The sequence below is a fragment of the Typha latifolia genome, chromosome 5 (genome assembly GCF_019914945.1).
Source record: "Typha latifolia isolate L0001 chromosome 5, TyphaL0001v2, whole genome shotgun sequence".
Classification (NCBI taxonomy): Eukaryota; Viridiplantae; Streptophyta; class Magnoliopsida; order Poales; family Typhaceae; genus Typha; species Typha latifolia.
In genome coordinates this window covers 5,138,354-5,154,368 of record NC_133090.1, presented here as the reverse complement: position 1 = coordinate 5,154,368, position 16,015 = coordinate 5,138,354, and the positions used below count along the sequence as shown (strand labels likewise).

Genomic DNA, 16,015 nt, shown 5'->3' with positions numbered 1-16,015 from the left:
AAGAAAAGCAATCTTAGACTACTTCAACGACTCAAGGTAATCGAACTACACAGAATTCAATTTGAGGAGAAGTACAAATTGGAACTTGAAAGTGTCAAATACCTTTCTAAACAACTTGACAATTTAAAAAATAAAATGAAGGTTGATGAAATTGAACTAGGGCGATTGCATAAGGAAGTGACATTTCTAAAAGGGAAGTACAAACTTGACAAGATTCTAAAAGCTCAGATCTTTGGAAAAGACAGGTATGGTGTTGGATACACTTGTAATTCAAATAATAACAAAACTGTCTTCGTTTCTGCCGGTATATAAAAGGAAGAATATCTGAAGTCATCAACCGCATTTACAAAGCAATCCTAGATGAATGCTTCTAAACTGAAGTTGAATCTACAAACTGGTGAATCTTCAATGGCACCAAAGGTAAACTTTAGCCACACTCCTCGACAAAAGGTGAGTAGAAAAGGGTTTGTTCCAACATGCTATCATTGCGGCATTCTAGGGCATATTCGACCTCATTGCAAATTTTTATGAAACCTAGAAGTCGTTTCATTTACGGGATGAAAATAAAGGTCATATGGGTCAAGAAAAGTGATTTGAAATGCTATGTTGTGCTTACAACCTTGAAAACTTTAAATTTTGATTTGTGGTATTTAGATAGTGGCTGTTCAAGACATATGTCGGGTGACAAGTCCTTATTTTCTAATCTCAAAAATATGAAGGGGGAGTTGTGACATTCGGAGATGGTAATTCATCCATGGTAATAGGTAAAGGAAAGGTAAGTTCTTCGGGGGTTCCTATTCTTGAAAATATTCTTTATGTTAAGGGCTTGAAAGCAAATCTTCTGAGCATCAGTCATTTTTGTGATGAAGATTATGAGGTAAAATTCTCCAAAACTGATTATACTATTCTAGATCATGATGATAATGTTATATGTTATGGATCTAGAATATCTGATAATTGCTATGTTGTTGAAACTTCACATAAATTGAAATGTAACAGTGCCTCTTTCGACATTGCAGATCTTTGGCATCAACATCTTGGACATGTGAATCACAAGGAATTATTTACTCTGTCCAAACAAGTAGTAAGAGGAATACCTAAGATGAAATAAATGTCAAAAAGAGTGTGCGGTTCGTGTCAAATTGGAAAACAAATTCGGATTACACACAACAGAATGGTTCTGATCATGGTAGAGAATTTGAAAATAAAATTTTTTCCATATTTTGCGATTCTCTTGGTATTCAATATGAATTTTCAGCTCCTATAACTCCACAACAGAACGGGATTGTGAAAAGAAAGAACCGAGTTGTGTAGGAAATGGCTAGGGTTATGCTTCACGCTAAAAAGGTTACTCAAAGGTTTTGGGTAGAGGCGGTCAATACAGCGGTACATGTGATAAATCGTGTTTATCTAAGACTAGGTACAAAAATGACTGCATATGAAATTTGGAAAGGTAATAAACCTAGTGTTAAATATTTTCGAGTTTTTGGTAGTAAATGCTATATCTTGCGTAATCGAGAATATTTGACTAAATTTGACACTAGAAGTAGCGAAGGCATCTTCTTAGGGTATTCTAATAATAGCATAGCTTACAGAGTTTTTAATCTTGACACTTCTACTATTATAGAATCTGCTAAAGTTATTATAGATGAATCCACGACTGATATAACTGAAGCTACTCCTATTTTTGTTTCTACAGATACATATGACGAAGAAATAGGAAAGGAGCTTGATCTGGAAATTGAGAATCAGGACGAGGGCAAAATTAAAATGAACAAAGATGACTGCATCGTACCGGAACCATCTGCCAGAGTGAAATTAAATCATCCACTGTCACAAGTGATCGGAGACGTGAATGAACCAATTAAGACAAGACAACAAATCCAAAGTGAGGTATCATTTACTTGTTATACATCTTCTTTTGAACCTAAAAATGTAAAGTAAGCATTGTTAGGCGATTCTTGGGTTAATGCTATGCATGAGGAATTAGAGCAATTTTCAAGGAATGATGTTTGATATTTAGTTCCTAGACCTAATAATGTGAACGTCATTGGAACAAAATGGATTTACAAGAATAAAAGTGATGAACATGGCAATATAATTTGAAATAAAGCTAGACTAGTAGCATAGAGATATATTCAGGTTGAGGGTATAGATTTTGATGAGACATGTGCTCCTGTTGCTAGATTAGAGTCTATTCGTATACTACTTGCTATTACTTGTCATTTAAAATTTAAATTATTTCAAATGGATGTTAAAAGTGCTTTCTTGAATGGTACTCTGAATGAAGATGGTTATATGGAACAACCGAAAGGGTTCGAAGATCAAAAATTTCCTTCTCATGTGTTTAAATTGAAAAAGGCCCTCTACGGGCTAAAACAAGCTCCAAGAGCTTGGTATGAGAAGTTGACCACTTTTTTAGTAGATACGGGGTTCACTCGAGGGGGAGTGGACAAGACATTATTCATTAGACGGTTGAACAAGAGTTTAGTTGTGGCACAAATATATGTGGATGACATTGTCTTTGGGGCAACGAGTCAATTTTTAGCTAAGGAGTTTGCAGATCTCATGCATAGTCATTTTGAGATGAGCATGATGGGTGAGTTGAAGTTCTTTTTGGGACTTCAAATTACTCAATTGGAAAAAGGGATATTTATTGTTCAAACCAAGTATGCTAAGGATCTTGTGACTATATTCGGTTTAGAAAATGCAAAAGATACTAGAACTCGTATGAGTACAACTACCAACTAGGTAAGGATATTTCAGGAAAAAGTGTTGATCAGACACTGTATAGGAGCATGATTGGTAGTCTTCTATACTTAATTGCTAGTAGACCAGACATTGCATTTAGTGTTGGTGTGTGTGCTAGGTTTCAGTCTGAAACTAAGGAGACACATTTGTTTGCTGTGAAACGTATCATAAAATATGTCGGTGGCACAGTTGACTTATGTATTTGGTTTACTTATGACTCGGGAGCTATAATATCTAGATACACGGATTCTGATTGGGCATGTTCATATGATGATAGAAAAAGTACCTTAGGTGGATGTTTTTAGATTGGAAACAATCTGATTGCTTAGCACAGTAAGAAATAAAACTCGATATCTTTATCTACTATGGAGGCCAAGTACATTGCAGCGGGAAGTTGTTGTTCTCAGTTACTATGGATGAAATAGATGGTCAAATATTACAGCATTGAACAAGATACTATGGTGCTTTATTGTGACAATATGAGTGTTATTAATATATCGAAAAATCTTATTCAACACTCGTGTACAGAACATATTGATATACGACATCATTGTATACGCGAGTTAGTTGAAGACAAAATAATTGCACTGAAACATTTTGAGATGGAGAAACAGTTGGGTGATCTGTTTACAAACCTTTGGATTTACAGAGATTTGAGTATCTTCGTACTTCTTTAGGGATTTGTTCTTTGGGTTGATTTTTTTTTATTTTTGTTTGCGTGTTTTTTTTTCATTATTTTTAGGTTTTCTTTTACTCTGAAATTTTCTCTTTGGTTTTAGTTTCAAGTTTGTCGAGAGTTTTTTGTAAAAAAAAAAATAGATGCACCCCTAGATTCAATAAAATACTCTTGACATATAAATATGATTTTTTTTTATTATGAGTTATTATAGTCAATTTTGTCATCTTGTAGTATATTGTATCATTTCTGATTTATTCACTCTCTCGACTTCTATGATAATTAAACTAAATTTAATGCACTCATAACGTGTGTATATTCATGAGTGAGCATGACATCATGAAATTTTTTTAAATAGCTCACTATTCACTTTAATTTGCATAGTTTGACCTCATGCTTAGTCATCACAAATGTGTTCATAAAAGATTAATGAAAAGGGCTACAATGAGTTAGTGTGAAAGCCATCTTGTTTTGAGTCCAGTTTAACTCAGTACATTGCTTGCAAATTAAATAAAAATTTTGCTATTTGTGTATATATTCTCGCACATTATTTAATATATACTACAAAAAAAGGGCTACCTACTCATGTGTGAAAGCCATCATTGCACCTATATTGTTTCAGTATAAAAAATTACAGGAAAAATTCATGTTCTGTTATGGAGAATAAGTCGAAAAGTGCAAATTTAAATACTAAATCGGTTTGACTACTGTGTTGTATCATTGTTTAAATAGGAAAGTTTATTTAAGAAGAATATTTTATGTTATCTATGCTCAACTTGCATATGCATATTGTTATGATCAATCAAGATTAATTTAATTTTGAGTGATGCATTAGAATTGATTATAATATGCTTTTGATGATTTGATTGATCTGTGTATGACTTATTTCATTCGATTGTCATATTCTATGTCTTGAATCTATTTTGAATTTCTAGAAGTGCATCTCCAAAAAGATTTTTTTATTTTTTAGACATTTTACTTAAAAAAAAGGGCGTTTGAACGCAGATTTTTGAGTTCGAACGCGATGACTGGCGCATTCGAACGCGCAGGCTGGTGCGTTCAAATGCACTCGATGGTTCTTTAAATATTGCATCCGAACCCAAGGGTTTTCATCTTCCATCTTCCAAACCCTAGAAACCCTTCATTTTCTCGACTCTCAAATCTTCAAGATCTTGATCTTTTTCATCAAATTTCTCAATTCAAACCCTTTTAGAGGGTAGTTCTCCTCTGGATCTAGCGACTTTCGGTCGAATCTTTTAGTTTTTCTTCACTTTTGTGAGGTATGATCATCCATTAATTTTCTTACTTTTTTATTCAATTGAGTCTCTTGATCTTGATTGATTTCGTGCGTTTTCGAGTTTTGATCACGTTAAAGTTACTATCTTGATGTTTCTTGTCCGATTGACCGTGATATCTTAGCGTTTTCAAGTGGAAGATGGATTTCATTTAGGGCCTTCATGGTTTCTTGAATTTTTTGGATTTCTTGTTATGTCTTTTTGTTTACTTTGGGCATATATTGAATCTTGCAACTTGTTTCTTTCTCAAGAATGCCTAGAAAAGCTGCAATTTCTAAGAAACCAAGGCCGCCTTCGTCACCTACTTCGGCCCCCAAGTTTTCTACATCTATGGCTGCAGGGAAATATAAACATAATTTTGGCACTCGACCTGTTATTTGTGAACGGCCAGTGGTCATTTCTGATTTTTCTGCCTTAGGGATTGAATAGATCTTTATTGAGCGAGGATGGTTATCCGTGTGTCAGAAGAGCGGGACTGCATATGTGGAAGTTGTCAGCGAATTTTTTAGTAATGCCATGGTTTTGGAACGCTGTATACGTTCTACTGTCCGTGGAGTTTCGATATACTTGGACTCCGATGTCATTCGTGCTGAACTTCAACTTCCTGATGGCAAGTTCTAGTATCCATCGTCTGCTCCGCTTCTTGATGTCAAAGACTATGCTAGTACTATGTTAATCAAAGGGGAACATTGGAAGGGAAACATGATGCCTCATGCAAAACTAACATCAGTGGCTCGCATGCTTCACCTGCTTTGTTTGTACAACGTCACCCCCAAGATTCGATATTCTAGTATTAGTCCAGATCGTTCCTTCCTCCTTCATGTGATGCTGTCAGGAGTTTCTATTGATTTGGCTGCGATGATATACGATTCCATTCTGACAGCTGCACAGAAAGAAGCACCTCGTGAAGGGTTGTTCCGTCTCCTCTCAAGTCGTCCTCCTCTTCCGCCGCTGGACGTTCATCACACCTTGACATTTCTGATGACAGTTCTAGCAATGATTCATCTCATACTGAGGGGGAGTTACCATAGTTCTCTGACCGTTTTGATCAGCTTAGCACTCAGGTGCAGGACCTCCATTCGGTTGTGAATGATTTACGAGCTGAGCAAGCTCGCTAGGGGACCGTACTCGACTCCGTGTTGTCGATTCTTTATCGTCAGTTCCCTCCGAGTTCCTAGTCTTTGGCATTTGTGTCAAAAAGGGGGAGAGTGTGTGGTGAGTTTAGATGCGTGTTTAGAGTTTAGGAGTTTACTGGTGTAGAAGGAGTGTTGGAATAAGGGGAGTTTACTAGTTTATATTTACTACATAATAACTTTGCTTGAATACCTGTGAACTTTGTTTGCTTGAGTACTTGTGAGCTACTTACATGATAACTTGTTTTTGGATGGTTATTCATTTCAAGTTATTTTCAGTTGATCTTAGATTGGTATAATTTTATGTGCAGGGATTGATGTGCTAAATGTACTAGACTTGTTGAATGCTTATTTTGAATTATTTGTAATATCTTGTAATCTAGATGTTTTGTCACAAATTGCCAAAGGGGGAGATTATTAGGTTTTTAATTGTGGGCAATTGTGTACAAAATATTCTAAGTGTATTTTTACATGTATATGAGCTTTATACAAGTTTAGAATATCTCTGGTTTGAAGAATTGCAAGATTATTGGAAAATGCAGTTGAGTTCACACCGCGTTCACAAATGCGTTCGAACGCAGGTACTGCGTTCACACAGACCGAGAGCTGCGTTCACAAACACGTTCGAATGTGGGTATTGCGTTCACACAAACCGAGAGCTGCGTTCACAAACGCGTTCGAACGCAACCTGAAGAATTCAAGCTGTCGTGTTCGAACACACTCGGGCCCGTTCGAACGCACCTGAGATCAAGTCAGGTCGTTCGAACGCACCCGGGCCGCGTTCGAACGCACCAACGAAGTTTGAAAATCTTGGATTCTCGTGAGTTCGGATAATACTTGGATTTGGCTCTATCTTGGAGATCATATATAAGGATTGTCATGCCCTATCTCTACGGTAGTTGAAGAAGCATTATTGAAGGAGACTTCTTGAGGCTACATCGGTTTTTCAACTAACAAGGTTCTACTAATCTACAAAATTTAATCTTTCGTCTTAAGGGCTATCTAGACGAAAGATCAATCTCGAGGGCTACTGAGGTTGGACTTCAATCACGAAAAGTAGTGAATCATGGGTTCAAGCGAGCAAGACTGAGAGGAACAAAGTCGTTTGGATTGACGAGTTGTTTTGTGAGTTAGTCTTGTAACTGCTACTATACTAGTGATTTGTTTTGATCCAAGTTTGGATCCGTGGTTTTTTCCCGTTTGAGTTTTTCCACATTAAAATCTTGGCGTTCATCTCTACTTTCGTTCTTAATATTTCTACGGACTTTTACTTAAGCGAACGAGTGATATCATTGCCTAGTATTTAGATACATACTTGTGTCTGGGAGTTTTATAGTGTGGAAGAGATGTGAGCTAAGAAACTTGGGCATGACTTGCAAATCTAACAAACAACTTACTCGCTCAACTACAATATGACTTTGTTGCACTTGATTTAGGTGCATAGTGAAACCACTTCAATTTGTATCAATTTTTATTTATGTTTAGGTAAAATAAAATAGTTTCTAGCATGCACATTCAAACACAAATGGACTGCGTTCAAACACCCAATTCGTGTTCACACATACAGAGGATGCATTTTGGCCATTCGAACGCTTGATCTTGCATTCGCACATACAAAGAATGTGTTTTGGCCATTCGAACGTGATTGGGGTGTGTTAAAATGTGCGATGGGAAAGTTGAGTTGTGAGTTGTAATAGGACTTGTTTAGGGTTAGGTTGAGTTGTAATAGGATTTGTTTACGGTTTGGATGTTTGGCTAACCTTTATATAGGTGGTAGAGCAGCCTCTATTCATTATTAATTATTGGAGTTGGGTTTTTATTTAGGCTTGAGCCAACTTCTCTCTCCTCCTTCCTCTCTCTTGGTATTCGACTCAAGTTCTCGTCTATAGTCAAGGTTAATCCTCTGTTGCTTCTCCCTCCTCCTTCTAGCGACAACCATACTTGAAAGCTCTCTTCTTCCCCCTCATCTAGTTCCAAGCACTAATCCATCCATCATTCTATAATTATCTTTCATAACCCTAACCTTGTATTCCACATCCATCTTGCTATTTCTTGACCTTCGGTCATTATTTCATACATAACATTCGATTTACTCATTCGATCATTGTGATTCTAGTTACGTTGGATTTGTAACTCATAGAGGAACAACATATACAAATTTAGATCAATCTAATGGTTAGATCGATCCTAGTTACCTTTTGCAAGTTCCATGCTAATTTCTATTCAGATTATCAAATCAGGTAGAAACTTATTTTCACCAAAAGTGATTATAACAAGTTGGTATTAGAGCAACCTTCCTTGGTGCGCATCTGTAGTGACACCAACCACTAGATCTATGGTAGCTCAAAGAAGAAAAGACAAAGAGGAGACATTCATGCACGTGGGAGAGAGGAACCCTACACCTCCATCCATGGGCACCCAGAGGCAAGAGGACCAAGAACACGCAACGCTGTCTCCTCCATCCTCCTTCATGGATCCAAACATGGAGATGCTATCAAGGTCCATTGAAGCATGATATACTTAGTTAGGGTCTTTTCTTATTGCATTAGTTATTTATTTTTATTATAATAAATTTTCTGTAGGTTGCGTTCGAATGCAGTTAGGGGCGTGTTCGAATGCATTTGTGAACACCTGCATCGGGCGTGTTCGAACGCGAAATGCGCGTTCAAACGCCTGCATCGCATTCGTATCGATAGAGAACGCCTCAGGCACGTTCGACGGGAATCTTCTAGAATTAGGGTTAATAATTGTCATTTTGGCTTATTGGCTAGCCTCTATAAAGGTGTGGATGGCAGCCAAAATTATTATGTTATTGGATTGTTGGTTTCTTGCCTCCTATCTTCTCTCTATCTTTTATACCCTAATCTCTCTCCTCCCTCTTCACCAACCTACCACTTCTACCGCGGCAAGGTCTCTTCTAACTTCTAATCTCCCTCGTGTGTCAAGTCCTCCCCCTTCTTTGTAATCTCGACCACTTCTTCCTCTTTGTCTTTATCCCTTAAATAATATCCACCATCCACCCTCATCTCCATTACCATCCATAACCCTAACATCCACTCCACCCATCACCACCACCATCACCTGCATTAAATTATAATTTCATCCCAGTTTCAGTTTGAATCTACGAAGGGCGTAAATACAAAAAACATAGATTAGGGAGCTATGGATTGATTCCACTTAGTTCCGTAATATTTTAACTACAGGAGAATATTTGATGAATATTTTCTCTCAATTATGCGGACTGCTTCCTACAATAAATCTAGATCTTGGAGGAATCGTTTCATAGCCTATCATTAATATCAGAGCCTATCTTTTGGTAACGTAGACCCTATCATTGGTATTAGAGCTAGGTTAACCTCAAAGCTCCATTAATAGTTGAAACAAAGAAGATAACATCAACAAGGAGATCAATGGAGAACACACCGACAAGGGAAGACTCAATCGACGATAACCCTAACCGTGAGGCCGATTCCTTTAGAGCGACCACGGCAGGACCGAGTCAACCAACGTCCATAGGTGTGAACATAAGTTTGGTGGATGAATTTAGGGGCATGTTCCAAACATTGTTGCATTGGGCTGATGCAATGCAGAATGATCATAATGCTTTAAAGGAATATGTCATAAATTTGAAAAAGTTAGTAGTCATTGTGAGCCACCTTGGCTCTAACCGACATTGATGAGCACGTTTATTTTAGGGCTACGAAAGGAGATACATGCGGATGTTCGTGCTCTTTCTCCTACCACTCTTGAGGAGGCCTTTGAGAAGGCTGTGAGGATGGAGCAAAAGCATAAGGCTCTCAAGATGGCAGCAAAAATAAGTTGGGGCAACTGAGATAGGCAGTTTGCGCTTAGAACGTCGACTAAAAATTTTTAGGGTTCAAAGACAGCGGCTGCTAGTACTAGACCACAACCACCTTTGAGACCTTCTTTCGATGTTAGAGGAGGCACAAGACCTCCCGTTCGAACTCTCACACCTGCCCAAATGGAGGAGCGAAGAGCGAAGGGTCTTTACTTCCGATGCGATGAACGTTTCACCCCCGGTCATCGGTGTGATACATTTAGTTAAGATCTTTTCTTACTGCATTTGTCGTTTATTTTCATTAAAATAATATTCATGTAGGTTGCATTCGAACGTAGGAGGGGTCGCGTTCGAATGCCCTTGTGAATGCTGGCATCAGGTTCGCAAATATAAAGGACGTGAAAAGTGCGTTTGAACATGGTCGAGCAAATTTGAACGCACGTTCGAATGCCTGCATCGCATTCGTACATACAAAGAATGTCTTTTGTGCGGCAAACCACCCGCAAACAGATGAGCAAACGGAGGTTTGAGCAATACCTTCGGTGTTTCATCAGTGATCGCTTTAAACGTTGGCTGGAGTATCTTCCATAGGCTGAGTGGTCGTATAACACTTCTTATCACAGTAGCACCAACATGACCCCATTAGAGGTACTATACGGATGGGCGGTACTGACATTAAGGGGGTATGATTTGGCGGCTTCGTCGGAACAGACTAAAGTTGATATGGCATTGATGGATCGTGATGCTACTCTTAGGAGGTTGTAGATGCATATGAGAGCAGCCCAGAATCGGATGAAAGAAATGTATGATCAACATCATCGTGAGAAGGAGTTTAATGTGGGAGACATGGTGTTTGTACTAGCTCAGCCTTATCGTCAAATCACCTTGCGCCCTATTCAAAACCAACAACTAGCATTCAAAATTTTTAGTCCATTTTGGGTTTGTGAGCATGTTGGACCAGTCGCTTACAAGCTTGAGCTACAAGAGGAGTCTAGAGTACACCCAATGTAACACCCCCGCCCTACACGAGCACGAGCACATGCACGCCCACACGGCACGTGTGGCTCATGCGACGGGACGCGCAGGCCCATCACACAACAGATACACTCCTGTACACATATAGTCATGACATTATGAAATATTACCTGCTAACATACTAATGCTCATATAATCCAACACCAAATAAATCATACTATCAACCAAATAAACCTATTAACATATAAATATTCAAGTTCATAATAATATACACTAGACCACTACATAATTTGGTAGGACCCACATAGGCCACGACAAACCATCAAGATACAACTAAACAATTGATACACGAGTACACTACAATCCGACATGTATTATACAAATCATCGTCTGATACAATAAAATACAAATATAACAAACAATGATACAACTCAATTTCTATGCAAATTATTATCTATACCGTCTCGCATCTATAGCTCACATCATCAATCTAAAATATCTTCTCGGGATATCTCAAGTCGTTATCACATATCACACATCTAAGGGGGTTAGAAAACAAATAAAAAGAGTTATGAGCAAAAGGCTCAGTGAATAAACCCCTTACCCCAAATTAGTATGTAAAATAGAGAGTAAATCATGTACTGGATAATATGAATCAGAAAGAGCAACATGTCATGAATGAGTATATGGATGTATCCTTAATAATATATAAATAAAAAGTAGATAGGATGTCATGACTAATAAAAGTATATAATTCTCGATAATGAATAAACAAATCAACATGTCATACTATCATCATAAGACACATGATGCATGCCAACCATGACCATGCTATTGTACCAAATGCAACTATATCTGATGTATATTGATCACTTGATAATCAGGTAATCAGATGATAATAAAAATCATATACATTTCTCAACATCTCAGTCACCATTTAGCTCTATATGTCATCATCATACTAGACCACTAATCATAGTCAACACCTAGTACCCGGTCTCAACATCATGTCTGAAGGCTTAGAGCATACTTAGCCACCTGCAAAGAGTATCTCAAATATAACCATACCCTACCACCTGCTAGGGTGTCAACATCAATCCAGACTGGGAACCCTTCTAGCTGATAGAAACCTCGTGAGGATAACTCACCATATATGCCCTAGCGAACAGCATATGTCCGAATGTCTGTTGCGCACACAAACTAATGACCTCAGACGTAAGGCCAACATTATCGTGACTATGTCGAGCGATTAATCATCTCCAAGCACGCTCTAACACTCGTGCCTACTTGGTTATCCTCACGCTTTTAATCAACTATCCTATCAATCACATTTTATGCTTTCCTTCTAAATGACAGATCATATGCATATATCCAGAATGATAACAAGTTAATACATAATAAAAATTTAGGTGGAATAGGAATCAAGAAAAGAATGATGCAATGTAGTCTCTAACCATGTAGTCAACACAAGCATACTCATGTTGATCTATTACATGCATACTTATGCTAGAGATCATCTCAATATAAAATTATAACAGTATAATCATCTCTCATCATCTCTATTTATCATCATCATACTCATATCCAAAATCAGCTTAATTATCTGCATGATAAAATATGCTCGACTGAAATCAACTCTAGATAAAGTCATATAATCATGCTGGAGACCAAAATATGCAAGTACATAATATATAATATAACTTAATTTGATAAATGTGTATAGGGGATAAGACTACTCACAGTCCAATGAGAAGACATAAACCACGTATTTCTCACATCTGTCAATCAAACGTCAACTCATCGATAGGGTCCACGGGGTCTCACATAAGGGTTTGGGATCTAAATATATTTAAGTAGCAAGAAGTTAGCTGTTCATTTAATTAAAATTCATTCATATAAAAGATTTTAGAATTTCTACTTACCTTAATAACTAGCTAGATTTTTTTTATTTATAAATATAAATAAAAATATAGATGAAACCTAATTATAATTAAATTTTGGTTCTCACTTGTTAAATTCATAATTGTAATATTTGTAATGCCCAAATTATTAAATATTAATATTTTATTTTAACTAATTAATGTATTTTAGTTATATGTAGACCTTTGATCAATGGAATCTCATTTAATTACTAAAAATTGTCAAATTTGGGCGCAAACCAGAATTAGGCTTAGTCACTACTAACCAATTGAATCTACCTCTCATTTTTTAAGTCATGCTTAAATCAAACCATGATCTAATAATCACTTTCTTCCTTATCTATTAGAATTTAGATATTAGTTGTTTTTCTTAAAAAGGATACATCTAATGATATAAAATTCTTACTCCATATTTTCTAAAAAAGAAGGTAGAACGTAATTTTTATGAAAATTGAATTGTTCATTCAAAGATAATCTTCCGATCGACTAGTGATTGATTTCTTAGTGAATCGTAGAAAATGAAGAGATTATATTATCTAATAGAAATGTGTTATCTACAGGTGGATTCCAAGACCTTATTCCTCACACTTAATTAAAAAAAATTTGCAAGAAGGTTTTCTTTCTCTATAAATCTCCTAAACCCATTTTCCAACTAGGTTAAAATTATTTTTAAGATTTTCAAACACTTCAAGTTTTCAAACAAGTCCTCGTGAGATCGATACCTTGCTTGCCGATCTACTCTATAGATTCATGCACTTGCGACTGTTACTTAATTTGTCATAACAAGTTCTTGGCGTTGATGCTGGGGACTTGTGTTGAAAACTATTTTGAAAATTTAAAATTAATTTTTCTACTAGTTGTTTTAAAAAAATTTTAAAATTTTAAAAATTTGAATTTTGTTCTTGTTTTGAATTATTCTACAGAAACCGAAAAAATGATAGAGGATTGTGCTTGAAGAAAAGAAAATTACTTAAAAATTACTCCCAGCGGAGTAATTGCTAACCAGTGGACTTGATTGGAAGGTTTGAATTTTCTTAACCCTACCCACGAATCTCCTGTCAGTGGGTTCTGAACTGATTTTGTGTGATTATTTGTGCATTCATAAAATATTTAGTAATGGCACAAACCTCACCAAGATAAGGAATGGATTTAATCACCACATCCTTGCCCGCTTAAGTTAATCATCCATTTTCATTTTAAAACCCAAGCCAAACTTCTAACTTAAAATCAAGTAGACGTCGGCCAAAGGATTTCACATAGCTCATAGGAACCTCTCAGAAGGAGTTATCTTTTGGTAAGCCCAGTGAGCACCTTCCAAATTACAATGCCTAGGTAAGTTCTATCAAAAAGGAGAGCCGTACTAAGGCGCCTAAGGGAACTGGTATTCTGAAGAGGCCAATGCCCACTAGTGTTCCTGGGAACTTACCTGGTTATGTTTTGGTAGGCCTTAACTTGTAATCCTCTAGCTTACTCTGAAAGAGAGTAGGAGCTCTCTAATAAGAAGAGAAGTGATTCTCTACAAGATTAGAATTGAAAAAAAAATTGCTTACTCTCATATCTGATACGATCACACCTCTGGCTATGGAGCTTTGATACCAGCTTGATACGATCTCTCCTTTAGGGCTAAAGATCGATCTTTTCTAATTCTCAGATCTGGACTAGATCTTGCACGAAATTTTGAAATAAGATCCCGAACTATTCTGCCGTCGGATCGATGTAAACTTTTGATATGTTTTAGGCCCAGAAAAGAGCTTTCCAACAAATCAATTTTCAGGCAAATCGGAGTTGGGGATCTCGAGATATCGTTCGTTTAGTGGACGAACGTCAGGATGCTCTGTTTTGGATCCGTGGATAGAGGCACGAGATCCTAGGTAATGGTGGATGGTGGAGGACCGGCGTTAATGGGGTGGCACCGGTGAAAAGTGATGGTGGAAGGGTTGTGGTTGATGGAAGGATTAGGGCAAGTGTTGGATAGATTGGACGAAGGGGGAGAAGAGGGCCACCCCTAAGGGACTAGGGTGATTAGCCGGACGAGGGAGGTTAGAAGCGGCGTCGCCGGGGATTGAGAGAATGGGAGCGAAGAAGACGAAGGAGGCAAGGCAAAACTCAATCTCAATAATCAATAATAATTTTGGTTGCCCTACACATCCTTTTATAGGCTAACCAACAACTGACATTAACCCTAAAACACAATTTTCGCCGACCGCGTTCGAACTCGCCCGACCGCGTTCGAACGCACCGAATTAGCTCTTCTGGATTTGCGAACGCGATGCAGGCGTTCGAACACAAACCGCGTTCGAACTCACTCCACCCGCATTTGAATGCGACTTACAGAAAACTTATTTTAATGGAAATTAAACATTAAAACATGAAATAAAAACACTCCTAAAGTGAATCCATGCTCGAGACGACGTCGGTGAAGTCCGAATCGTATCAATATCATACTTTAAAAACACAAACTATTAACTGTGATTTGCTTGGTAAGATTTGTGTTTGTGATGCCTTTTTAAAAACTTAGAAATTGGTTGGGTTCGAGATAGTTCTGATCGGCTTGCTAGGAAAAAATGACTAAAAACTATCAATTGGTTCATGATGATACCATAACTTTACAAGAGCGATTTGCCCCTAATGGAACCCAACCTTCAAAATGCATTGTGTTACCTAACACTAATGCAACTCATTTTGAATTAAATCCTGCCATCCTTCAATTGCTTCCTACCTTTTATGGTAGGGAAAATGAGAATCCATACTCTCATGTTGATGAATTCTTAGATATTTGTTCAACATTCAAATTTTAAAACTTTTCTGATGAATCTGTTAGGCTAAGTCTCTTTCCTTTTTCATTGAAATACCAAGCAAGAGCTTGGTTGAATTACTTAGAGCCTAACTCAATCACCACTTGGAGAGATCTGAACTATAAATTTGTGTCCAAATTTTATCTTATGCCTAGAACAAATCAATATAGATTGGCCATCTCCACTTTCAAGCAGAAAGAGGAAGAGAAATTTCATGAGTCATGGGAAAGGTTTAAGGATCTTCAAGTTAAGTGCCCTCATCACAATTTTGAAAAATAGTGGTTAGTCCAGTATTTCTACAATGGTCTAAACGACACAAATCATAATCTGATTGAGTCCATGAGCGATGGGTCATTCATGGCTAAAAGCACACCTGAAGCTTGGGCTCTTTTTGAAAGAATAGCTAAAAATTCCCAACAATGGGATTTTAATACTGAAAGTCGAGTGACGTCACAGTCTAAGAGAGGAATATATGAAGTTCAACCTAATGTGAGTATGAATGCGCGACTGGATAGTTTGTCTAGGAAAGTTGACGCCCTTGTGTTAAGTCAAACTATGAAACTTATAATCAGGTGCAATCTGAAGTCTATAGTGTTTGTGCCAGTCCCACGCACACTACAATGGTTTGCCCTTCCTTAGGGTATCAAGATGGGTTCAATGAACAAGTGAATG

The 16,015-nt window shown here is 37.3% G+C and overlaps 1 non-coding gene across 1 annotated transcript; it reads right to left on the bottom strand.

The window, feature by feature from the left end:
• Positions 1-15,505: 15,505 nt before the first annotated feature.
• Positions 15,506-15,612, bottom strand: LOC140790000 (small nucleolar RNA R71). The gene has a single exon (XR_012109300.1). It is a non-coding gene; the product is annotated as a small nucleolar RNA R71 (small nucleolar RNA).
• Between the last annotated feature and the right edge of the window lie 403 nt (positions 15,613-16,015).